The 26,567-nt window shown below is 39.4% G+C and overlaps 1 protein-coding gene across 1 annotated transcript in view; it reads right to left on the reverse strand.

Moving 5' to 3' along the window:
- The window catches only part of LOC106091921 (protein Wnt-5), a 515,558-nt gene that overhangs the window by 148,437 nt on the left and 340,554 nt on the right, over positions 1 to 26,567 (reverse strand). The gene's annotated exons all lie outside the window — the stretch shown is intronic.

Genomic DNA, 26,567 nt, shown 5'->3' on the forward strand with positions numbered 1-26,567 from the left:
TTTTTCATCTTTTTTTTATAGCGAAGAGGAAGGAAACTCTCCTTTTAATGGCCAATGACATTTAATTAATAATGAATTAATTTTCTAGAGCAGTTTGTTGTCTCTTAAAAGTGATGAGAGCAATATTTCATTGGAAATATGACTTCCATTAAAGGCCTGACTTTTGGGTGTATGGATGGTATGCGGAAGGCTTACAAACAAAGGCGTGCGAAGATTTTACATCGTGGGGTAAGTCAACAAGGATTCATAGTCAGCCCGAAAGCTCATGACTTGCAAGCAAATATTTTGTTACTTTTTTCTATGGCTATAGAGCTAAAAATCGATCTCATGGCAAACGGGAGCGATATGTTTGAACAAGATAAGTTTTCACTAAGTTTCCAAGACTTGCAACCCATGTATAAAGTTTATTAGCTTACGCAATTGCTGCGACATGACGCCTTGTCCTTCATTAAACATGTCAACCAGGTACTTAAGAAGGGCAGGGCTGCTTTGACCACCTCAGGGGTCTAATGATGAAGAGAGGAGTTCTGGACAAAAGTGTGAGGATGGCTTTCTACAGGCAGATAATAAGCGCCACTACGACGTATGGTGGAGGCCACCTAAGCGCAGAGGATAGCAAGTCCGACGATGACGCTGAACGCCTGGGTTCGAATTCTGGCGAGACTATCAGAAAAAATTTTCAGCGGTGGTTTTTCCCTACCTACTGGAAAAATTTGTGAGGTACTATGCCATGAAAAACTTCTCTCCAAAGAGGTGTCACACTGTGGCACGCAGTTCGGACTCGGCTATAAAAAGGATTCCCCTTATCATTGAGCTTAAACTTGAATCGGACTGCACCCATTGATATGTGAGAAGTTTGCCTCTGTAAGAAGTTGCCTCTGGTCCTTAGTGGAATGTTCATGGGCAAAATTTGCATTTGCATATCGTATGTTTTTCCGATAGGGTATACCATCAGCTCACACCAGATGGAGAGACACAGCGCGCTAAAGCGGAAAATGTCGACACATTGCCTGGGTATGAAGGGGAGGCCGAATATTGCCGACTTCAACAGAAGGCTTTCGAGTAGGAGAATATACAAGGAAGGGGGTATGCCCCGAATCGATGAGTTTATGAACCATGCTATAGTCAACCACCTGCCTAAGTACCAGAACCATGTGAATGCCATGGTCTGACATTGCGAGTTGGCTGAGAAGGAGTTGGATAATATACTGAATGATAAAGGTCAGTCATCTCACCCCAATTTGACTGCTAGGACTGATTGACAAGGATCTTGTTTATGGGTAAGGCGCGAGAATACTCTTTCATTACCGTAGATATGCCTAATATGGGCTCGAAAATGTTGTATATAATACCATACAATAATCCTGGGCTGGAGCCATGTCTGAATTTTGGTTTTGCTTTAATTTATTTTTGATTTTGAATATATTTTAATTTTTTTTTGGATACCCACCACCTCGGGTATATATGTAAACCACTTTTCGTTATAATCCGATGAAAAATGCATGATTTATGCCCCCATAGCCAAACCAAATTCGACACGGCTATTGAGTGGTCTAAAAAGTAAAAGTCATTGTTCAATTTTCTAGAACAAAATATTGGTCTTTTTGGTAGCCATATCCAAATATGGGCCGATCTGAACCATATACGACATGGATGTTGAAAAGCCTAACATAAGTTACTGTGTAAAATTTGAGCGAAATCGAATTAAAAATGTGGCTTTTATGGGGCCAAGACTTTAAGTCGAGAGATCGGTCTATGTGGCAGCTATATCCAAATCTGAACCGATCTGAGCTAAATTGAAAAAAGTTGTCGAAGAGCCTAACGCAACTCACTGTCCCAAATTTCGGCGAAATCGGACAATAAATCCGCCTTTCATGGGCCCAAGACCTTAAATCGGGAGATCGGTCTATATGGCAGCTATATCCAAATCTGGACCGATCTATGCCATATTGCAGAACGATGACGAGGGGCCTAACTTAACTCACTGTCCCAAATTTCAGCAAAATCGGATAATAAATGCGCCTTTTATGGGCCCAAACCTTAAATCGAGACATCGGTCTATATGGCAACTATATCCTAATCTAGACCGATCTGGCCCAATTTGTAGAAAGATGTCGAAGGGCCTTACACAACTCACTGTCTCAAATTTCAGCACAATCGGATAATAAATGTGGCTTTTATGGGCTTAAGACCCTAAATCGGAGAACCGGTCTATATGGCAGCAGCTTTATCCAAATCTGGACCGATCTGGGCAAAATAGACGAAGGATGTTGAAGGACCGAACACAACTCACTGTCCCAAATTTCAGCAAAATCGGACAATGAATGCGCCTTTTATGGGCCCAAACCTTAAATTAAGACTTCGGTCTATATGGCAACTATATCCAAATCTGGACCGATCTATGCCATATTGCAGAACGATGACGAGGGGCCTAACTTAACTCACAGTCCCAAATTTCAGCAAAATCGGAGAATAAATAAGCCTTTTATGGGCCCAAACCTTAAATCGAGACATCGGTCTATATGGCAACTATATCCAAATCTAGACCGATCTGGCCCAATTTGTAGAAGGATGTTGAAGGGCCTAACACAACTCACTGTCCCAAATTTCGGCGACATCGGACAATAAATGCGCCTTTTATCGGCCCAAGACCTTAAATCGAGAGATCGGCCTATATGGCAGCTATATCCAAATCTGGACCGATCTGTGTCATATTGCAGAACGATGACGAGGGGTCCAACTTAACCCACTGTGCCAAATTTCAGCAAAATCGGACAATAAATGCGCCTTTTATAGGCCCAAGACCTTAAATCGAGAGATCGGTCTATATGGCAGCTAAATCCAAATCTGGACCGATCTATGCCATATTACAGAACGATGACGAGGGGCCTAACTTAACTCACAGTCCCAAATTTCAGCAAAATCGGACAATAAATGCGCCTTATGTGGGCCCAAGACCTTAAATTGAGAGATCGGTCTATTGGGAGCTACTTCCAAATCTGGACCGATCTGGCCCAATTTGCAGAAAAATGTCGAAGGGCCTAACACAACTCACTGTCCCAAATTTCGGCGACATCGGACAATAAATGCGCCTTTTATCGGCCCAAGACCTTAAATCGAGAGATCGGCCTATATGGCAGCCATATCCAAATCTGGACCGATCTGGGCCAATTTGAAGAAGGATATCGACTGGCCTAACGCAACTTACTGTCCCAAATTTCTACAAAATCCGATAATAAGTGTGGCTTTTATGTGCCTAAGACTCAAAATCGGCGGATCGGTCTATATGGGCGCTATAACAAGATATAGTCTATATCAAGATATAGGCCATCTTCGAACTTAACCAGCTTATGGACAAAAAAAGGATCTGTGCAAAGTTTCAGCTCAATATCTCTATTTGTAAAGCCTATATCGTGATTTCAACAGACAGACGGTCGGACATGGCTAGATCGTCTTAGATGTTTACGCTGATGAAGATTATAAATGCTTTATAGGATCGGAAATGGATATTTCGATGTGTTGCAAACGGAATGACAAAATGAATATACCCCCATCCTTCGGTGATGGCTCAGGCAATGTGTAATCCATACTGCCTGAAACATCGGTCAAGGATAACACAGTATCCGTTGACGCCACATGTTCAAAGAGAAAGTTCCCTTAGCCTCACAGCAGGTCGATTGAGAGGCACTGCTAAAGAGACACAGTTTTAGGTTTAAAGAATCCTGATCTGAAAGATCATGCTTAACAGATGGATACAAGGTAGAGGACATAGAGGGACTGAGATCTGTATTCGACTGCCTGACCATAATACGGCGGTGTGGTGTTAACTCGTGGACGACCAATGTGAACATCTCCACGGACAGTAATCTGGCCAAAAGGGCAATAACAACGAGGATGGTAAGGTCACGAACAGTCTTGGGGCGTATGAAGGAAATAAACGCCTCCTCTGAGGTATCCGTATCGTTTGGGTGCCGCGAATGATTTGGGTAAGGGGGAATGAGAAAGCAGACGTCAATAAATTTGGTTAACCCGAAGCCTTTCAGGTCGACGCCGTGCGAGATAAGTACGTCAACTACGAACGCACATGTAACACTGGACTACGAGAATCCTATGGGGAGATCCGGATTGTGAGAACACGAGGCTATATAACTTTCGGTATAATAACAAGACACATAGGAGTACGAGCTCACTTATGCAAAGTCGGTGCGGCAAGTGATAACATAACATATGTGTTGGGTATGTGGGGAAGATGATGAGACGTTGGAGCATTTCTTATGTCATTTACCGCCTTTCGTGGCTAACAGAAACAAGCACTGAGGTGGGGACACAATACCAGACATGAAATAACTAAGAGGCGTGGTATAGTATGGCTTAGATTTTTATTTCGAGGTTATTTTTTAGTATTTAGAGCGCACAACAAGCCGATTATTGGCTTGGGTGTTTGTCCATAGTGGCATTGAGCGTCTTCTAAACCTAACCTTACCTGGCCTCACAGCTGTGAACGCAGCACAATGTCCGGAGGCATTAGATGTAGCCTTATTTTCAGTGCATAGTCAGATTGCATAGTTATCAGTGCGGCCGTGATGCACAAACAAGCCATCATTTGTTTCCGGCTGAGTATTGAAAAGTAGGTGGAATTTTGTGATACACAAACAAGCCATCATTTGTATCCGGCTGAGTATTGAAAAGTAGGTGGAGTTTTAAAGTGCCGTCCACCAAACCACAACACCATATAGTTTTATAGGTCAGGCAACTGCAGTATATACCCAGTGCATAACACGCGGGTTAAAACCCCAAATTTTGCAAATGCCTCTCTTTGGATCCGGCAGTATGTGGAATTTTGAAGCGCCGTCCACCAAACTACAACACAGCTGTGAACGCTGCAATTCGTCTAGCCACAATGTCCAGAGACATTAAGTGCAGCACTAAATTCAGTGCATCAGATGGCATAGTCCTCAGTGCGGCTGTAAGGACAAAGAAGCCATTCTTTGGATTCGGCTTAGTATTGAACAGTAGGTGTACTTTAGAAGCGCCGTCCACCAGACCACAACACCTTGAAACATTATAGGACTGACAACTGCAGTAAATAACCAGTGCATAACATGCGGGTTCAAATCCCAAATTGTGCCAATGGCTCTCTTTGGATTCGGCTGAGTATTGAACAGTAGATGGACTTTTGAAGTGCCGTCCACCAGACTATAACACCATACATCATTGTAAGTTTGACAACTGCAGTATATACTCAATATATAACACGCAGGTTAAACACACAACTTGTGCCACTGGTCCTCTTGCAGGAGTATAGAAAAAGAGTTGCCTTTGGTTTGGTTTCCAAAATGTTGGATTTGAAGTTTAACTTCCAACAAAACACTGAAAAATTTTGGGCTTTCAGTAAATGGAACATTTTCTTCTTGCAACGCAGATGCAAGCTAAATGAAGAATTTCAACCAAAATTAAGTTCCCTTAGTCTCACAGCAGTGAACGTAGCAATTTGTCTAGCCACTATGTCCAGAGGCATTAGGTGTAGCATTAAATTCAGTACATCAGATGGCGTAGACCTCAAAGCGGCTGTAATGTACAACAAGCCATTCTTTGGATTCGGCTGAGTATTGAACAGTAGGTGTTCTTTAGAAGCGCCGTCCACCAGACCACAACACCATATAGCATTATAGGGCTGACAACTACAGTATATACCCAATGCATAGCATGCGGTATATACCCCAACTTTTGCCAATGGCTCTCGTGTAGGTGAGTAGGGCTAGAGTTGCCTTTCTTGTCCGTTCCAAAATGTTTGATTTAAAGCTGACGGGAAAGATTCTAATTTTGCAGTAGCGAAAATTTAAATTGTATAATTTTTTGAAAAAATAAATATTGGAGATATTTTTGAATTTCTGAGAATTGTAATGAAAAAAAACCAAATATAAATACTGTAGACTTATTTTCAGTGCATAGTCAGATTGCGTAGTCCTCAGTGCGGCCGGGATGCACAAACAAGCCATCATTTGTTTCCGGCTGAGTATTGAAAAGTAGGTGGAATTTTGTGATACACAAACAAGCCATCATTTGTATCCGGCTGAGTATTGAAAAGTAGGTGGAGTTTTAAAGCGCCATCCACCAGACCACAACACCATATAATTTTAAAGGTCAGGCAACTGCAGTAAATAACCAGTGCATAACACGCGGGTTAAAACCCCAAATTTTGCAAATGCCTCTCTTTGGTTCCGGCAGTATGTGGAATTTTGAAGCGCCGTATACCAAACTACAACACAGCTGTGAACAATTCGAACAATTCGTAGAAATTCAAAAATATCTCGAATATTTTTAAAAAAAAAAAAATATTCGAGATATGTTTGAATTTCTGAAAATTGTAATGAAAAAAAAAAAAAACCAAAAATAAATACTGCCCCAATTTTTTTACAAAAATACTCAAAGTACTAGTCTTGCCAATGATGGTTTCCAACTCGGTTTTTCTCAGTGAACTTGCTGTTGATTTGTATATGTCTTCATAGTCCTTCCCTTGAGTGTTTCCTAAGACAATGACAACATTTTTCAATACCTTTCAACACAATGCCACAATTCCTTTTCCGTTCTACTTCCCCAATAATTCATATTTAACTATTCACTCATACCACGACAAAAATTTTATGTTTCTGCGCAAAAAGACGACACTCTGATGACTATGACAAGCATGACATCCATCAGATTTATGGTCGGACATTTGCCAAAGCTTCTTTTTTTTTTTTTGATATTTTTAAAGGACTACGCCATAAGACAAACATAAGTGGCAACATTTAAAATATGGCAGTGCCTTCAATATTTTTGCGGTTGAACGAATTTTAATGAAAATGTTTGCGGTTAAGCTGCTTACGCTTACCATTTTTGCGCATCAGTAATATAAGTCAAAAGTGATTACAACGAATTGTTTTCTTTAGAAGTGGTTGAATTTTTTTTTTTTTTTGTACTTTTAGGTTCATACAAAATGTTGGTCAAATGCGCAGTTGGAAATTGATGAAGGGGTTTGGGGAGAAAGTGGGAGTGAGGGGAAAAAGCAAAAAAAAAATAATCCTTTATAAGGTAATTTCTGTCATACTGACAACAGGTTCACGGTCGTCGCTCTACAAAACATATCATCTGTGGTCTGTGAGCATAAGGGCTGAAAAGTCAGTTCTAAGCTTATTAGGATATATGTCATACTTGTTCTGCGAAGGCATATCATTTATCCCATAATCCTTTACAAACATTGGGGAGGTTTGTGGTTATTTTGCTCATTCATGATTGATTAGATTTTAGAAATTGATTTTGCAAGGTTGTTTTTGCCTTCCTAAATGCTGCCAGCTAATTGATAATCGATTTTTGATTATTTTTAACAGCTTGGTTTTTCTTGAAATTTTTTCTAAATAAGTTGTCATGAGGCTGAGTTCGTGTGATAATTACACACTTTTTTGGATAATGGAGCTATCAATCACCTTATTTATTGTTTCGTTTCCATGGATAATGCGGAAATCGAATGGATTTTCGAAGTTTTCTTGAGAGGCGTTTACTGCGAATTGCAGTAAGAGTTAAAATTTTTATACCCTACATCACTGCTGTGGTATAGAGTATTATAACTGAGAGCATTTGCTTGTTAAACTCAAGTATATGAATGGACTTTCATTTCACTGAAATGGGGTAATGAATCTCAAATATATACCTATCCGAACCACACTCGGCACGAATATCAAGCTAAATTTCAGCGAATTCGTGTAAAACATGCGCTTTTAAAGTGCCCCAAGACCTTAAATCCTGAGATCGGTCTATATTGCACCTATCTCCAAGTAAAGACCGATTTGGAGCATACTCGGTACTGGCGTCGAGGGGTCTTACACACCTCGCTGTGCTAAACTTCAGTGGGTTACGAATACGCCTTCAATGTATCGAAGAGCTTAAATTATGAGATCGGTCTAAATAAAAGATATATCCAACTACAGCCCGATTCAGAGAGAACTATGCAAAAATGTCGACAGGCTTATCACTGTGCCAAATTACAGCGATATCGGGTACTGCGGTTTTAATGGCCCTCAAACCTTAAATTGTGAGATCGGTCCATTATATCCAACTATAGGCAGATCTGGACTATATTCGGCTATATTCGGCAAGGATAGCGAGCGACCTAAAACAACTCACTGAACTAAATTTCAGTGAATGCGGGCTAAACTTGTTTTTTTATGGGCCTAAGAACATAAATCGGGAGATCGATACATATGACAGCTACATCTAAATATAGCCCGGTATTCTGCAAGATTAACGTATGGCCTAATAAAGCTTGCTGTACTCTATTTCAGAGAAATCGTGTAGTAAATGCGCCTTTTATGGACCCAAAAGACCTTAATTAGTGAGATCAACATACATGGCACCTCTATTCAAATTTAGACTGATCTAGACCATACACGGTACGGATGTCAAGTGGACTTACACAACTGACTGGGTCAAATTCAGCAAGATTGAATAAAAAAAATTCGGCTTTTATCTGCACAAGACCTTAAATTAGGTATATATGACAGCGTTATTCAAGTGTAGACCGAACCAGACCGCAAGAATTTGGAAGGGTTAAACACAACTCGCTGCGCCAAATTTAAGCGAAATCGAGTACTAAATTCAACTTTTATATGCCGAAGCCCTTAAGTTATGAGATCGGTCTATATGGCAACTTTAGTCAAATATATACAGATATGGACCATATTCGCCACGAATGTCGAGGGCCTCATGCAATACGCTGTGAAAAATTTCAGTGAAAACGGGTAATAAATGCGCCTTAAATGGGCCAAAGAACTTACATCGGGAGATCGGTATATATGGCAGCTTTATTCAAGTATAGCCCGATCTGGACAGTACTCTGCAAGAGTGTCGAAGATCGTAACACAAATGTCAGCGATATCGGGAACTTAATGCAGTTTTTATGGCCCTGGCGTCATATGGTGAGATCAGTCGAAATGGCAGCTATATCCAAATATAGACAGATCTGGACTATATTCGGAATGGATGTCGCTCACGAACCCGAAGAGGGAGATCGGCATAGATGGCTCCTGTATTAAAATTTAGGCCGATTTGGACTATACAGTGTACATATATCGAGTGGAATAACACAACTGACTGTGCTCAATTTCAGTGGGATTGGGTAATAAATCCGCCTTTTATAGCTCGATCTAGACCGTACGTAAGCATTGCAAGTGCAACCAATGCATCCAGAAAAAGTCACAGTTTGGTGCAGTTTATGGGCTGGTGGCATCATTGGACTGTACTTCTTCAAAGATGATGCGAATCGTAGCGTAACTGTGAATGGTGAGCGTTGTCGTGAGTTGATATCAAACTTTTTTTTTGTCCAAAAAAGCATGGCATGTCATGTGGTTTCAACAAGACGGTGCCACATGCTACACAGCACGCGTAACAATGGACTCATTGAGAGACGAGTGCGGTGAACATTTTATTTAAAGTACGGGACAGGTCAATTGGCCGCCTAGATGGTGCGATTTAACGCCTTTAGACTATTTATTGTAGGGCTATGTTAAAGCTCATGTCTATACAGGCAAGCCCGCTTCAATTGACGCATGGGAAGACAACATTGAAGCATTTATTCGTGGGATACCGGCCGAAATGATGAAAAGAGTATGCTAATATAGGACTAAGCGGATGGATTATTTGAGGCGCAGTCACGATCAACCTCTGCTTGAAATAATCTTAAAACATGAAATTATATGGAACTTACTATCTACTTAAATAAAGATTTCATGCAGTTTTCTGAATTTTATGAAAAAAAAACTTTCCTGTAGCTCTTAAAAATCACCTTTTATTTATTGAGCCTCTAGAGATGCAATTTTTATTCGATTTGGCTGTAATTTTGCACAGTGGCATCTCTTATGACCTTCGGCATACGTGCGAAATATGGTCTAAATCGATCTATAACCAGATATAGGTCCCAAATGCAAATGTATATAAGATATGACCCGGTCGAACTTAGCACATAGATATTTGATTGAAACTACGGCGTGGATTTGGTTGATTTCGAGCTCTCAATCGCCGAGCCATTTCATGTGCGATACACAAAAAACATTTTGTTCACTTTGAGGTATTGAAGTTCGCCAACAATAGCTCAATAACACTATAACGCTTGAAATCCATCACGAATATCTTTCTTTACAGAAGCAAATGCTTGTGGTGGCTTGTAAACAATATTATGAGTTGTCAATAAAATAAATAGGATGTGGCTGTCCCTTCTAGTTTCACATACATGCCAGTGTGGACTTGGTAAAACTGAGTATCAGCTACCCTGTGTGAAATTATCAAGAAATTGCAAGGTTTTCAAGATTTTTATGAAATCATCCCAAAATTCTTCATAAAATCGCTTATTTGCTAATCAATATTTCATTTGCCAAATATATATCAATTTCGACACAACATATGTAGGTATCGACATCATGGCCATTCAATTGCATTGGTCTATTCAATTTCATTTCATTTTGGAAAATCTATTGAAGATTTCCCTTTTGTATAACAAAGATAACAGCAGAGTTGGGACAAAAGCTCCATTTATACACAAATAGATTTATATTATTATTTTTTTTTGCAGAATCTTTTCTCATCCAACAATGATTGAATGTCCTTAAGGATGTAACAAAACAGAAAGCCCACAAAACAACCAAGAAACCATACGAGTGATGATAGCCAAAGATTACCATAATGCGGAAATCGTTTGTGGACGTGAGTGTGTAACAGAGAGAAAAAGAGAAGAATGACAACAAAACTTAGTAAATGCCAGCAATTCAAAGACATTTGGTCACAGCTGGGCTCTTATAAGTGGGGCTGCTTGCAAGTGTTGGCGTAGACTATTTGAATCTCTTGAGCATTTTTTTTTCTGCCTTATTCAAAAGGAAGAGGATACAATGCTAGACGATAATTTCCTTAAAAGGTCCTTTCATGGCCTTTGTATAGCGACACATTGCCATCATCATGGGCCTCATCATTGTCATCATAATCATCACCATCCTTGGCCATCATTATTGCTATCGTTCTCCAGAGTCATTCTCATCGAAATTGACTTCTTTTAAGAGATATTAGAGAGCAGAAATAGAGAATAGCAAAAAACCAAAACAAAACAAAGCATCAGGATGAAAGCAAAACTAAACACAAATATTATCACATTGGAAAAATCTGCATAGAAATATTCCCCCACTGCCTAAACCCTCCGTTCTATGAAATCGATTCGATAGATTTAACAAAACACCCAATGTCAAATATCCTCAATTCGAATAGGATTTCAATTAATGTATGACCCATCGGGTCTTTGTATATGGGAAGAAAGGAAGAAAAAAAAAAACAAAAAACGGTGGTTACGGTTAGCACTTGCGGCATACTGTCAACGAACACATTGAAAATATCCCTTTTCATTGGCCCTGAATTCGCTTTAGTGGTTGTCGAGGGGGAGTTTATTTGATTTGAATCGTCATTGCGAACAAAAATGCTAAACAAACATATTGATTTCGATCTCTTTGTTGTATGATATTTTTTCAGGGTTTTTATTATTAGTTTTTGCTTCCTTGAATTTTGAAAATCTGCGAATCCTTAACCCTCAACGAATATCAAACTCCAATCATATGGTGTCATATTTTTATGTTACACAGATAGAAATAAGAGCGTAAATCTATATTAAGTTCCGAATTTTCGGAGAATCAGATGAAACTAGAGGCCTTTTGGGGCACAAGACATCAAGTTGTAGAATGAGACGGGAGTATCGCTACAGCTTTTTCTTTCCAACGCAATAGTGATTTCGACAGCAGGACTGCTGAATCATATAAGAATTTTTTGGCGATCAGCAATTACTAAAATTAGTTTAAAATCGACTGTATCGCATGGTAGTATTTTATTGAAATTTTCATAGGTAATGTAGAATGGTCCTGAAACTAATGTAAGGTAAACACATCGGTCTCAGGACCCCTCATTAAAATTAAAAAGTAAAAAGACATTATGTTCGGCCGGGCCGAACTTTGGATACCCACCATCTCGGGTATATATGTCAACCCTCTTTCGTCACAATCCGGTGAAAATTGGATAACTTATGCACCCAAATTCGGCACGCACATTGAGAGGTCTAACAAACATAAGTCACTGATGGCGGGTGGCCTTAATAAATTTTTTATGGGCTTCAGACCTTTAACGGGCATATCGGTCTATATGACAGCTATATCAAAATATAGTCCGATCTGAACCATATTCGGGTCAGATTTCGGGAGGCCTAAAACTGCTCACTGTTTCAAATTTCAGCGAAATCGGTTCAAAATTAAAGCTTTTATGGGCTTCAGATCCTTAATCGGGGAGATCGGTCTATATGACAGCTATAACTAAATATGGCCGGATCTGAACCATATTCGGATCGGATGTCGGGAGGCCTAAAACTACTCACTCTTTAAAATTTCAGCGAAATCGGTTCAAAAATAAAGCTTTTATAGGCTTCGGATCCTTAATCGGGGAGATCGGTCTATGTGACAGAAATATCTAAATATGGCAGGATCTGAACCATATTCTGGTCGGATGTCGGAAGGGTTAAAATAACCCACTGTTTCAAATTTTAGCGAAATCGGTTCAAAAATTAAGCATTTATGTGGTTCAGATCCTTAATCCGGGAGATCGGTCTATATGACAGCTATATCTAAATATGGCCGGATCTGAACCATACTCGGGTCGGATGTCGGGAGGCCTAAAACTACTCACTGTTTCAAATTTCAGCGAAATCGGTTCAAAAATTAAGCTTTTATGGGCTTCAGACCCTTAATCGGGAGATCGGTCTATATGGCAGCTATACCTAAATATAGTCCGATCTGAACCATATTCGGGTCGGATGTCGGGAGGCCTAAAACTACTCACTGTTTCAAATTTCAGCGAAATCGGTTCAAAAATTAAGCTTTTATGGGCTTCAAACCCTTAATCGGAAGATCGGTCTATATGGCAGCTATATCTAAATATAGTCCGATCTGAACCATATTTTGGTCTTATGTTAGGAGGTGTAAAACTACTCAGTGTTTTAAATTTCAGCGAAATCGGGTAATAAATAAAGCTTTTATGGGCTTCAGACCCTTTATCGGGAGATCGGTCTATATGGCAGCTATATCTAAATATAGTCGGATCTGAACCACATTTAAGTCAGATGTCAGGAGGCTTGAAATAATCCACTGTTTCAAATTTCAGCGAAATCGGTTCAAAATTAAAGCTTTTATGGGCTTCAGACCCTTAATCGGGAGATCGGTCTATATGGCAGCTATATATAAATATAGTCCGATCTGAATCATATTTTGGTCTTATATTAGGAGGTGTAAAACTACTCAGTGTTTTAAATTTCAGCGAAATCGGGTAATAAATAAAGCTTTTATGGGCTTCAAACCCTTTATCGGGAGATCGGTCTATATGGCAGCTATATCTTAATATAGTCCGATCTGAACCTTATTTAGGTCCAAAGTTGAGAGGCTTGACACTACTCACTGTTTCAAGTTTCAGCGAAATCCGGTAATAAATAAAGCTTTTATCGGCTTCAGACCCTTAATCGGGAAATCGGTCTATACGACAGCTACATCTAAATATAGTCTGATCTGAACCATATTTGGTTCAGATGTAGGGAGGTCTAAAACTATTCACTGTTTCAAATTTCAGCGAAATTGGGTAAAAAATAACGTTTTTATGGGCGATAAGAAGTATTTGTGATGAAATTTCCCCCCATCTTGACCTCTTCGAAAGTTAAAGTGCTTTCGACAGACGGGCGGACGGACGGAAGGTATAAAATTTTTTCAGCGGTGGTTATCCCTTCAGCGTGTAAAAACTTCTCCCCAAAGAGGTGCCGGCCTGCGTCTCGCTGGTCGGTCTCGGTTAAAAAAAAGAGCCCAATACTCATTGATATATGAGTAGCTTGCCCTGTTCCTTGTGGAATGTTCATGGGCAAATTTGCTCATATTTGGATCCAACTGCCTTGGGCGCCACCTAGGCGCAGGGGATATTATGTCCGCCTATGACGCCTGGGTTCAAATACCGGCGTGAATATAAGATCAATTTTCAGCGTTTAGATTAGTAAGGGGATACTACTGCATTCATTGATTAAGGGACGAATCCTCTGTTTCATAGTGGAATGTTCATGGGAAATTTTGTAGTTTAGTCATGTAACTCCCTTTTACGATTTACGGTGTTGACTCCATATAAGACCCATTCATTGTATGATTGAATTGAAAATTGGAACTGTGAATTGTGACAAATTTTGGTCCAGAACTGATCATATTTCGATATATGAAGCAACTATGAGTTCCTAAATGTTGCCTATTTCACCCGATTTTGACGAAATGTTGTATATTGGTTGGTTAATTCATTTCTGGAATTTTTTTTCCAGTGTCTATTAAAAGCCCCTTTTATATTTGGCACAACTGTCATATTTTCCTCTGAATATCAATACAATATCAAATAGAATCCCATTCCAAATTCAGAAATCCAAAACCATTGAAACATGCAAATATTCTTCTATTTCTACCCCTCTAACAATTTTCAACGTTATTGCAAAGCGGGGCATAACATCAGCTTTATGGCAGGGTTGAATGCCTGGCTGGCTGGCAGGTTGGCTGGTTGGACTGCTTGACTGGCTTCCTTTACAAAACATCAGCGAGGAAGAAAAAAGGTCATGTTTTATTAAAACAAACACAAATGTTGAAATGTCATCGACATTGGCTATTGCCAGTTGGTTTTTGTTGCTGCCACTGTCATCTTTCTATTATTCAACATTTTAAATAATTGATAAATCTTTTGTAAACATCTCATGTTTCGTAAGGCAACAACAATGCAAAGCAACCAAAACAACAACAAAACGGTACACGAGCTGAATGGAAAACAATAGAAGACAGATGGATGGACGCAGGCATGGGCAGATAGTGGGGAAAATCTATTAAGCTGGTAAAAGGTTAAAGTCAATATTTATATAGGAAAAATGGATTGATTGGGACAAGAGGAGTCAACACAAAAACTTCGTTTAAGGGAAATTTGTTGTCACAAAAGAAAAAAAAATATGAGAAAAAAGGTATTAAATTCGAGACTTTTTGACTGGTGGTTAAGACGGAATTTCTTTAATCAGTAATTTTGCGAAATTGATCAGAATCGAAGGCACAAAACATGTTTATCGTAAAAAGGAAATAATTACACAATACTCGTTAGTCCATGATGAAAGGCCTACAGACCCATAAGCCTTACGTCCTTTGTACTCAAAACCATGGAACGTATTGTGGATACCATGATAAAGAGTAGGACATCCAGCAAACTGCTCAAATACAAACAGCAGACCTATGTCAAGGAAAGGTCACTGCCCTGCACGAGGTTGTGCATTGGCTTATGGGCTGGTGGTATCATTGGACCGTACTTCTTCAAAGATGATGCAAATCGTAACGTAACTGTGAATGGTAAGCGCTTTCGTGAGATGATATCCAAATTTTTTTGGCCAAAGCGCAAGGGCTTAACATGCATGACATGTGGTTTCAACAAGACGGTGACACATGCCACACAGCATGCCTAACAATGGACTTATTGAGAGGCGATTTCGGTGAACATTTTATTACACGTTCGGCACAGGTCAATTGACTATTAGAGATCGTCCGATTTAACGCCTTTAGACTATTTATTGTGGGGCTATATTAAAGCTCATGTCTAAACAGACAAGCCCGCTTCAATTGACGCATTGGAAGTTAACATTGAAGCAATAATTCCTATCATCAAAACTAGTCTAGGTGTAAATCCGACTTAAATACGAACGACGTTACCGACAGTGGCACCTATCTCCTTGGGAGAAGATAATGTTTCATTTGCTAAAAGCGCAAAATACCTATGTAGCTATATTGCTGAACAGTAAATTGAAATTCAAATAAATCATTAAAAGCAAATACGGCAACTTTTACCCTTTACACCTGCAAGAGAGCCTGCAGGCGGAGATCCGGCCGATGACGGCACAGTTTTGGATTGACGGAACCCTAGCATTGTCATCTGGAAGATCATGTTACAAGAATGGATCAAAGCTCAAGGACTAAATATGCCTGGGGGTCTACATTGAGAACCCCAGGTACTGAGATCTGTTTTAGACTGCCTGACCATAATACGTTACTGCAGGCGGAGATCCGGGCGATCACGGAATGCTTGAAGTGGTGTGGTGCTAACGCAAGGACGTCGAGTCTGAACATTTTTACTTATATTAAAATTGCCATAAGGGCAATAACAACCAGGACGGTAAGGTCACGAACAGTCTTGCAGTGTAAGAAGGAGATTAACGCCTTCTCTGAGGATGGGAAAATCCGCATCGTTTGGGTGCCGAACCATAACGGAATAAGGGGAAATGAAAGGGCTGACGATATGGCTGTGAAGGCCAGAGGACTGCCGTCAATAAACTTGGTTAACCCGAAGCCTTTCGGGTTGACGCAGTCCGAGTTAAGGGAGTGGGCGACGAATGCGCATTCAATATTGTGGGACAGCAAAACGGTCGGTAGGACGGCGAAAATCCTATGGGGGGATACAGATTGTGAGAAGACGAAGCTATTACTGAAAGGAAGCAAGAAGGAGGTCAGTATATCATAATGGGACACATAGGACTACGATCTCACTTATGTAAAGTCGGTGCGGCAAGTGATAGCATGTGTAGGGCATGCGGGGAAGATGATGAGACGTTGAAGCATTTTCTTTCTCATTGCCCGGGGAAAATGTGGAGACATATACCAGACATGAACCAACTTAGGGGAGTGGTATTGAAAACAATTAAGGATTTTGTAAGTAACACGAAATTCCTAACTTAAAATTTTCTTTTTAGAGGTTACTTTATAGTTTTTAGAGCGCACAACAAGCCGATTACTGGTTTAGGAGTATGTCCATAGTGGCATGGAGCGGATTCAACTTAACGTAACCTAGTCCATGATATTTTCCCACGATTAGTTAAAAATTCCTGGAGAGTGAGAAAATAAACGTTCTTTGAATAAAACTACAATAACTACTGGTGAGTATAGATGAAATAGTTTACAATTCAGAAGGGGTTGGTAATTTTCCTTAAACGATTATTGTTGAAATAAGCGAGAATTTAACTAAACATTGGAATAAGCATATCATCGTTGACAATATCTTTTTTGAAATTTAATACTGAATGAACTACTTAAAGGAATAAAGATTATTAGTTCAATATAACTAAAACGTTAATTCCCATTCCCATTACTTGAGTTCACTAAGACTCGCTCGAAATTAAGAACAATTTAATAAACACACTGCTAAAGGCGAGACATTGTGTCTATAAATAGAACATGACAAAGGTGAACAAAATAAACGTGGACTTCTTTGATGAAAAGATGTAAGAAAATGTTTTGCTCTTGTATTGTTAGTAAATATTGAAATAGGAAAATAGTCGAAGACTCAAACAATACTGATGTGGATGAATGTGTATAGCATCTGCTTTGCAAACCGAAGGTTCTTGGTTCAATACTCGTCTGGAACAAAATTAAAATTTTATTTATAATTGCTACGTTTCATATTAAATTTTGTTCTTCACAATAGCTGAGCAATTGATAGCGTGGGCATGGCAGACAGGCGAAAATAAATGGGTTGAGTAATTAAGATGTGTCCAATTGGATGCACCGGAGTGTTTGGGAAAAACCCAATTTTTTCAATAAATTTATCTTTCATTTTCAATGCTCTTTAGTTCATTTTTACCTGTGGGAAGTTAAAAGTGGACTTATACTATAAAGAAATTGTTGTAGCTATAAAGAAACTGTTGAACTCGCAACGAGCATATTATTCTTTAGCGCCACAGAAAGTTCAATATTTCCCCAAATTTAGTTCATTTTAACTAGTATTGAGGTTCAACATTTTTTGAGTGCACCTTAGTAAGTATTGTATTAAGGAAGTAAGTTAAAAACTTCATTATTGAATGATGATTGAAGCAGATCATGAATTTTTATTTAACTTTGTGATAGTTTGCTAAAAGCAGTTCATTTGAACTAGTATTGAAGTTCAAAATTTTTTTAGTGCACCTTAGTAAGTAGTAAGGAAGTAAGTAAAATCTTCATTCTTGAATGATGATTGACGCAGATCATGCGTTTTTATTTAACTTTGTGATAGTTTGCTGAAAGCAGTTCATTTGAACTAGTATTGAAGTTAAAAATTTTTTTTAGTGCACCTTAGTAAGTAGTAAGGAAGTAAGTAAAATCTTCATTCTTGAATGATGATTGACGCAGATCATGAATTTTTATTTAACTTTGTGATAGTTTGCTGAATGCCTTTATTCTGCATAGTGCATATATTTGGCATTAATCTTTGAAAACTTCACCGCATATATTTATCGTGCATTATTAACCACTGTGTTAAGCCTTCCACATGCATTCGTTACACTATTTACTCACTTCCAATGTTAGTTAAAATACATACCGCAACTTCAGTTAAGTGTTTATTTATGTGGTTATAAACAAAACTCTAACAAAAAGTTGATACTCTTTAAGTTTGCACTTTGCATTGTAATGGCCATCATTAATATGCAACGTTAGTTAGTTTAGTTCGACTAGACTGGCAGAAATACAAACACGAAGGCTACGTGGTATGGGAGTGAATAATACAAAAACAAAAAGAACATTCATAGAACAGTCTATGAGCAATCCGAGTCGGGTCAAGTCGTTGAGTAAAGTACGCACTTATATTTACTCAAGCTGAAGAGTTGTTTGGTTTAGTTTATGTTTAGATTGCATTATGGCAACATGCAACGCATCTATTTTGGTTCTCAATAAAAGCTCATAGTTCAAAGTTAAATGAATAATAGAAACTTTAATTATAAAGTAGAGACTTTATAACACAACATGAAGGTAATAGATACTTGAATACGGAAAATTAAACACAATCCAAGCATAATATATAGAAATTCTAGTATATAATAGACAATGCTTTAGCAACATACAAAGTATGGGGTCTGAGATAGATAGGACTATCCAGGCCTAGGGTTGCCTATTAAATAAGGCAACCCCTGGTAAAGCGAATTGACAACCGTTGGTTGGTAGCTAATGTGATAGGCAGATGAGGCACTGCATGAAATATTTGAGAAGAAATTTCTTCGTAAAATATATGGACCAGTTTGCCCTAATGGAGAATATAGGCGATGTATGAACTACGAGCTGTATGAGTTGTATGACGGCGATAGCATAGTTACACGCGTCAAAATACAACGGCTGCATTGGCTAGGTTATGTTGTGAGAATGGATGAAGAATCTCCAGCAAAGAAGTCTTTTGAAGGCAAACACGGTGGTACATGCAAACCGGGACGACCAAAAACCCGATGGAAAGATCAAGTGGTGGGAGACACCTCAAAACTAGGTGTCAGAGATTTTAGAATGAGCGCAGAAGATTGAGGTGCTTGGAACGCTATTCTACGTTCGGTTAGTGGATCAAATATCAATTAAAGTAAGTAAGAGCTTCAGACCCTTTACCGGCATATTGGTCTATGTGACGGCTATATCTAAATACAGTCCGATTTGAACCATATTTAAGTCGGATGTTGGGAAGCATAAAATTACTCACTTTTTCAAATTTCAGCGGAATCGGTTAAAAAATAAAGGTTTTATGGGCTTCAGACCCTTTAGCGGGAGATCGGTCTTTATGGCAGCTAAATCTAAATAAAGTTCTATCTGAATCATATTTGGGTTCTATGTTGGGAGGCGCAAAACTACTCAACGTTTAAAGTATTAGCGAAATCGGTTAAAAAATAAAGCTTTTATAAGCTTCAGACCCTTTACCGGCATATTGGTCTATGTGACGGCTATATCTAAATACAGTCCGATTTGAACCATATTTAAGTCGGATGTTGGGAAGCATAAAATTACTCACTTTTTCAAATTTCAGCGGAATCGGTTAAAAAATAAAGCTTTCATGGGCTTCAAACCCTTTATCGGGAGATCGGTCTATATGACAGCTATACCTAAATATAGTCCGATTTGATCCATATTTGGGTCCTATGTTGGGAATCGCAAAATTACTCACTTTTTCAAATTTCAGCGGAATCGGTTCAAAAATAAAGCTTTTATAGGCTTCAGACTTGTTATCGGCAAATCGGTCTATATGTCAGCTATATCTAAATATAGTCCGATCTGAACCATATTTGGGTCAGATGTCGGGAAGCCTCAAACTACTCACTGTTTCAAAATTTCAACGAAATCGGATAAAAAATAAAGCATTCATTAGTCCCTTTATCGGCACATCGGTCTAAATATCTAAATAAGGCGTGCTTACCAAGTACTCCTTCATCGAGCAGCTTCAGGAATCCACAAGGCTATATACTAGGCCTTGTGGATTCCTGACTGACATGGGGTTGGGATTTCCATGCCCTCATCAAAAATTTGGTAGCAGACCATTGCTTCCCGTCCTCTCAAATCCATATTTTGAGGTATTACAATCGGAATGACTTGATTGGTACACCCCCACCCCTACCCCATCCTACAGTGGTTGGTGTAATAATGAACAGCTTTTGAGGAGTCTCAATGCAGAGAACCAGTTTATCTAATATATATAAAATTGAATTTGTCTTGGTTTGTTTGTTTGTTAGGCTATATAATTTTTTGATATCGGGAGGGGGGCGGACCCTCCCCCTTACCCCAAAAGTACGAGCCAAAAATAAAAGTTGACCGATCGGGACAATATGGGATTTAAATGAAAGGTACTTAAGAGTATAGTACGAATTTCATAACAAAAGATGGGTCCAAGTACCTGGGGGGCCGCCCCAGCCCCAAAACCCCTTAAAATAGGTTAATTTGACGATCATGACAATATGGGACTCATATGAAAGGTATTCGGGAGTAGATTACGAATATGGTCAGAAAGAAGAAATATGCTTTATAATTTGTTGATATCGGAAGGGGGCGGACCCTCCCCGTTGCCCACAAATACTACCCAAAATCACAAGTGAACCGATAAAGACAATATGGATATCAAATGAAAGGTATTGAAGAGTAGAATACGAATATGGTATGGAATATGGTCCAAGTACCCAGAAAGTCGCCCTAACCCCAAAATGCCTACAAACAGACAAATTGGTCGTCCATATCAGTATGGGTAGATTTCGTAGTAGATTTCGAATCTGTCATACAAAATCAGATCGAAGCATAGGGGGTCACCCCACCCCCCAAAAACTCCCCAATGGCCAAATGACCCATGATAACTATATGAGACTTCGGTTTATTTGTTTGTTCCGTAGAATCAAAAACAGGAAACATAGGTTATATAATTTTTAAATATCGGATGGTGGCTGACCCTCACCCTTACACCAAAAAACGCCATCCAAAACCAAAAGAGGTCTGATGGGTATCAAATAAAAGGTATTGCAGACTAAAAAATGGATATCATATTAAATTTTGGATCCAAGTACCCAGCGGGCCGCCCCAACCACAAAACTCCTCTAAATAGATATATTCGAAGTTCCTTTCAATATGGGACTCAAATGAATAGTAACCGGCAGTAGGATTCTTATGAAAGATATTTGGGAGTAGATTCAAAATATGACGTTAAAATTTGTGTTCATGTCTAAGTGGCGCTTTTCCACCTAAAAATATCTCGAATAGGTTAATTGATCCATTATGGCAATGTGGGACTCAAATGAAATGTATTTGAGAGTAGAAAACGAATCTGAAATCCAATTCTGGGGGTACGCCCTAAATCGCCCCTTACACTGAACTTTACTTCCGACTATAGCAATATGGAGCTCAAATCAACGGTATTTGGGAGTAAAGAACGAATTTGATATCTATTTTTATGACAAAGTAACGGTGGCCAGGTCACGCCAGCCCCAAAACACCCTCCAAACGGTTCATACTTACCGACCATAACAATATAGGGTTCAAAGTAAAGGGATTTGGGAGTGAACACGAATTTGATATCCATATTTGAGTCGAAATGTCTCCCCTAAAAAGCACTTCTCATTTCCCTAATTTGAAAAATACCAGATCACGGAGATTGGTAATGCGATTCATTCGAAATTATTTGCACTCTAACAGTCACCAAAGAAAAAACATGGTTTCGATTGTTGTTGGGGTAGGGTGTAGCGGGTGTCGCCCAAAACCCTCCAAATGGATATCTAGACCAATCGCGACAATATCGAGCCATGCATTTGGGGAGCCGCCCCACCCCATTAGACCTCCCTATAATATAAAAGCTATTTGGTGTGGAAATTTATTGATTTTCGGGAAATGTATATTCATTATCGGGAGAAAGACCCTGGTGTCCACCCCACAGTTAAACACAACTCATTTACCGATCATGCTACTATGGGACTCTTACGAAATGTTTCCGAACATGGCGAAGAAAGTGCGATCTGACACTGCACGGAAGCTGGACATTGAAAAGCTGCAAACACAACAAATGGCAGCGGCATACTCCACTCGACTGACCCAACTGCTTGATGAAATCACACCTTGTTCCCATGATATAATGGCGCAGTGGCAAACTATTGCCCACTCTATGGAAAATGCCGCGACATCCGTACTTGGGTATCGAAACCCTCCTCCAAGAAACCCATGGTACGACCAAGAGTGTCGAGATGCTACCGAAGCCAAGAATGAGGCATATAGAGCAACCCTGCAATCAGTAGCAACGCGCCAGATGAAGAAGAGGTATCGGGAGAAAAGGAGAGAGGAGAAACGTCTATTCCGCAGAAAGAAATAGGTAATGGAAAGACGTGAGTGTGAGCGAAGTGATACGTATAGGAGTCCGAATGAAGTTCGGAAATTCTACCAAAGAATTAAACATCAAACCGATGGCTTTAGTACAGGCACATCCTTCTGCAGAGACAAAGAAGGAAATCTGGTAACTGACACAGATAACATGCTGAGGATATGGAAAGAACATTTTACCCAACTGCTAGTGTCCGATGTTGGTGGCGAAGAGGATACCGCAGAACTAATCCCTGATGATGGTATAGAATAAGAATAAGGTCCAAGTAGCAGTGACCCGACTGAAGAACAACAAGGCAGCAGGAGCAGACGGGTTACCCGCTGAACTATTAAAGACCGGAGGCGCTGATAAGGCGTATGCATCAGCTTATCTTCGCAATCTGGCTAGAAGAACGCATAGGGGATAATTGAAACCTCAGCATACTATGTCCCTATGTCATAGCCAATTTAAGTAAGTAAAGTAAGACAGAGGAGCAGTTTATATGGGAGCTATGCCCAAATACGACCCATATCAGCCAAAATACATGTATAACAATCCAAACCAATAACATTAAAGGTTGTCGTTTGAAACGTTGTGACTAGATATTCTATACTCCCATCCATTGGTGATGAATATGATAACTAAAACACGACTACATTTATTATAATTGACCAGATTTAGTTCTAATTAAACTAAATTGGTAGTGAATGTAAGGATTTTAAGTTATTAATGCCATTTTACAAAATTAGGGTACTTTGCCAGAGTATTTAACCATAAAGACTTACCAAATCGAATGTAGTATAAGGAACTTATAGCTTCAACCCTTCTATTCTTTTACCATTTTGAATCATAAAAGGCTTCATTTATTTAAGAAAACTAATCTCTATTCATTTACTTATCTCTTCAATTAACTGAAGTTTGTTGTGTCATACTGGTCGTATGTGTGTTGCATAAAAGTTGGTAGTGTTGAGAGACCACAATCAACATTTGCCATCATCAACTGACAAAAGTTGATTGTGGCATTTGGAAAATTCATAGAAATTTATAGAATGGAATCTAATTAAACATTTAATTGTAATCACTCACTAACATTTTATACGCAAGCCTCCCGGTTGCCTCCCGCTCCTACAGTTAACTCAATTTATGCAAAACCATTTGAAAAGCTACCCGCATTATCGCACAACTATATATGTTTCACAAGCATATGAAAGTTTTTGGCAAAAATTATAAATTTACCATCCTTTGTTGTTTGTGTCAAATGTGATTTCATTATCACAACTAAAACACTAATGTGAGAGTTTGATGCGGGAAAAGTTCTTTCCATTGCCGAGAGGTGGCTAATGAAATTGAAACATGAATATATAGTGTATTGTAATCATAATCATGCACAGCCACAGCCACGTACACCATCACCACCACCACCCGCACCATACACACACACACACTCGCATTCACATCGGCTTCATTGAGCCACTCGATGGCTGGCAAGGATATTAGAGAGAAATCAACAGTCAGGTTCCCCAAATGAATTCACATGTGATACGATAATATGCTTTAGGAACTCAACAACAGATTTCTGCTTTTACCCAACAACATTCTCATTGTGTTGTACGGGGAAGTCATATGAATGTAAATATTCATTAAATAATAAAATTCATATTAATTTCTACGCATTTTATTTATAACTCAAGTGATGTAGAAGAAAACCCTCATTGCTACACTGATGGCTTCGGAGAGCGGCGGGGAGTTATGCATTTATCTGTAACTTTTCACATGGCAAGAGGATCCTTTAGCATGCATGTTGAAGTACTAGGGGGGGAGACGGAACATATTAATTTAAGCCTTTTGCATACGAATAGTTGTGGTGTAGGGTTAACCATTTCTCCCCATAACCAAAAAGGCTTGTGGCACAGCATTTACCCAAAAATTGTGCACTGCAAAAGGCAATTCATTTTATAAGTACATCAAAATACAGATTGAAGTCTTGGCGTGCCATCTATTATGCCATGGATGAGTTTATGACAACCACAATTCCCTACGGTCCTAAGGCAAAGATAATACAAAACAACTACAGAATCAGGATTTAAGAACAAAAAGAGATGCCAGCAATTAAAAAATGACAATAGGCAAACATATAACAGTAATTTAAAAAAAAAAAAATTTGTCAAAAAATAATGTATCAAACCCTTTCACTTCTACAGGAAGGTTCAGTTTAAGTGGCAGTCTGCCATCAGACTCACTTAGACGTTTTCATCCATTGTGATATCACAGGAACAGAAGAAGGAGGATGTCTTCTAGTTCTTATCGTTGAACCATCCAGATCGCTTTAAAAAGCCCAACGACTTGCGAATGTTCACATCCGCTAAATCAGGCAGGTTCTCAAAGAAATGAGGACCTAAACTAGAACTCATTCTGACTGCCAGTGAGGGCCACACACACAGCAGATGTTCTATAGTCTCTTCTTCTTCAATGTCCTCACAGCTTCTGCAAAAATCGTTGCTGGCAACCTCCAGCCTGTCAGCATGTTTTCCGATAAGATAGTGACCTATCATGACGGACACAATGACTGAGACGTTTGTTCAGCAAAGCGGTAGACCTCTTCAAGTCTAGATTAGGCCACATAGTTGTGGAATGCTTACAAACCCCTCTTTGCGACCATCTATCATTCGTTGTCCTTCGGGCCTGGTCTTGAAAACTAAGCTTACATGTCGCTAGAGGCATACCCACAGATTCCAGTTCCCGTGGAATGTGTTATATAGTTCCTAGTCTCGCAAGCTCGTCCGCTTTACAATTCCCTGGGATACTTCTGTGACACGCCACCCAGAACAGATGAATTTTGAACTGTTCACCCATCTCGTTGAGAAATCTACGACAGTCGAGGGTGGTTTTTTGTGTTCAAAAATATGTTCCCCAGGGGTTTTATTTGGGGGGTTTGTCGTAATGACATTATATCTTAGCCATTACACCACTTCCTTAATTGCAAGGATTTCCGCTTGATACACACTGTAGTGGTCGGGTAACCTTTTCGATATGACCTGTTCTAGATCTTCAGAGTACACCTAAAAGACCACCTGGCCGTCTAGATTGGAACCATACGTATAGGAATATATGTAACTTTTGTTACCAGGGATATCGTAGTTTCAATCGATTATATCAGCAATCGTTGTACAGTACTTATTATCTAAAAGCGGTTCAGGAAGGGTGTAATCCACACTGCCTGGAACATGGGGCATTATATCAAAGATAACACAGTGTCCATAACCCCCACAAAAACAAAGAGAAAGCTTCCTTAGCCTCACGGCATTGGTCGCAGCAATTTGTCCGGCCATGGAGGCATTAGATGTAGCATTAAATTCAGTGCATCAGATGGTGTCGTTCTCAGGGTGGCTGTGATGTACGAACAAGCCATCCGTTTGAATCCGGCTGAGTATTGAACAGTAGGTGAACATTTGAAGCGCCGTCAACTATACCACAACACATTATAGCATTATAGGTTTGACAACTCCAGTATATACCCAATGCATGACACGCGGTCTAAACCACCAACTTTTGCCAATGGCTCTCTTGCAGGTTTATAGGGCAAGAGTTGCCTTTCTTGCCTTGGATTTGAAGTTCAATTTCCTGTCCAGCAAAACACTCAGGTATTTTGCGCTTTCTGTAAATGGAACATTCTCTCCTCCCAGGGAGACAGGTTCCATTATAGGCAACTTGTATTTCCTGCTGAAAAGAATTACTTCTGTCTCGCACTGATTTATACCTAGACTATTTTCGGTAGCCAACATGGATGTTGCACGTAGAGCTTTCCGAAGTATATCTCTTAGAGTGCTGATAAACTTTCCCCTAACCGCAATAGCCAAGTCATCAGC

This window comes from Stomoxys calcitrans, chromosome 5 (assembly GCF_963082655.1).
Source record: "Stomoxys calcitrans chromosome 5, idStoCalc2.1, whole genome shotgun sequence".
Taxonomy (NCBI): domain Eukaryota; kingdom Metazoa; phylum Arthropoda; class Insecta; order Diptera; family Muscidae; genus Stomoxys; species Stomoxys calcitrans.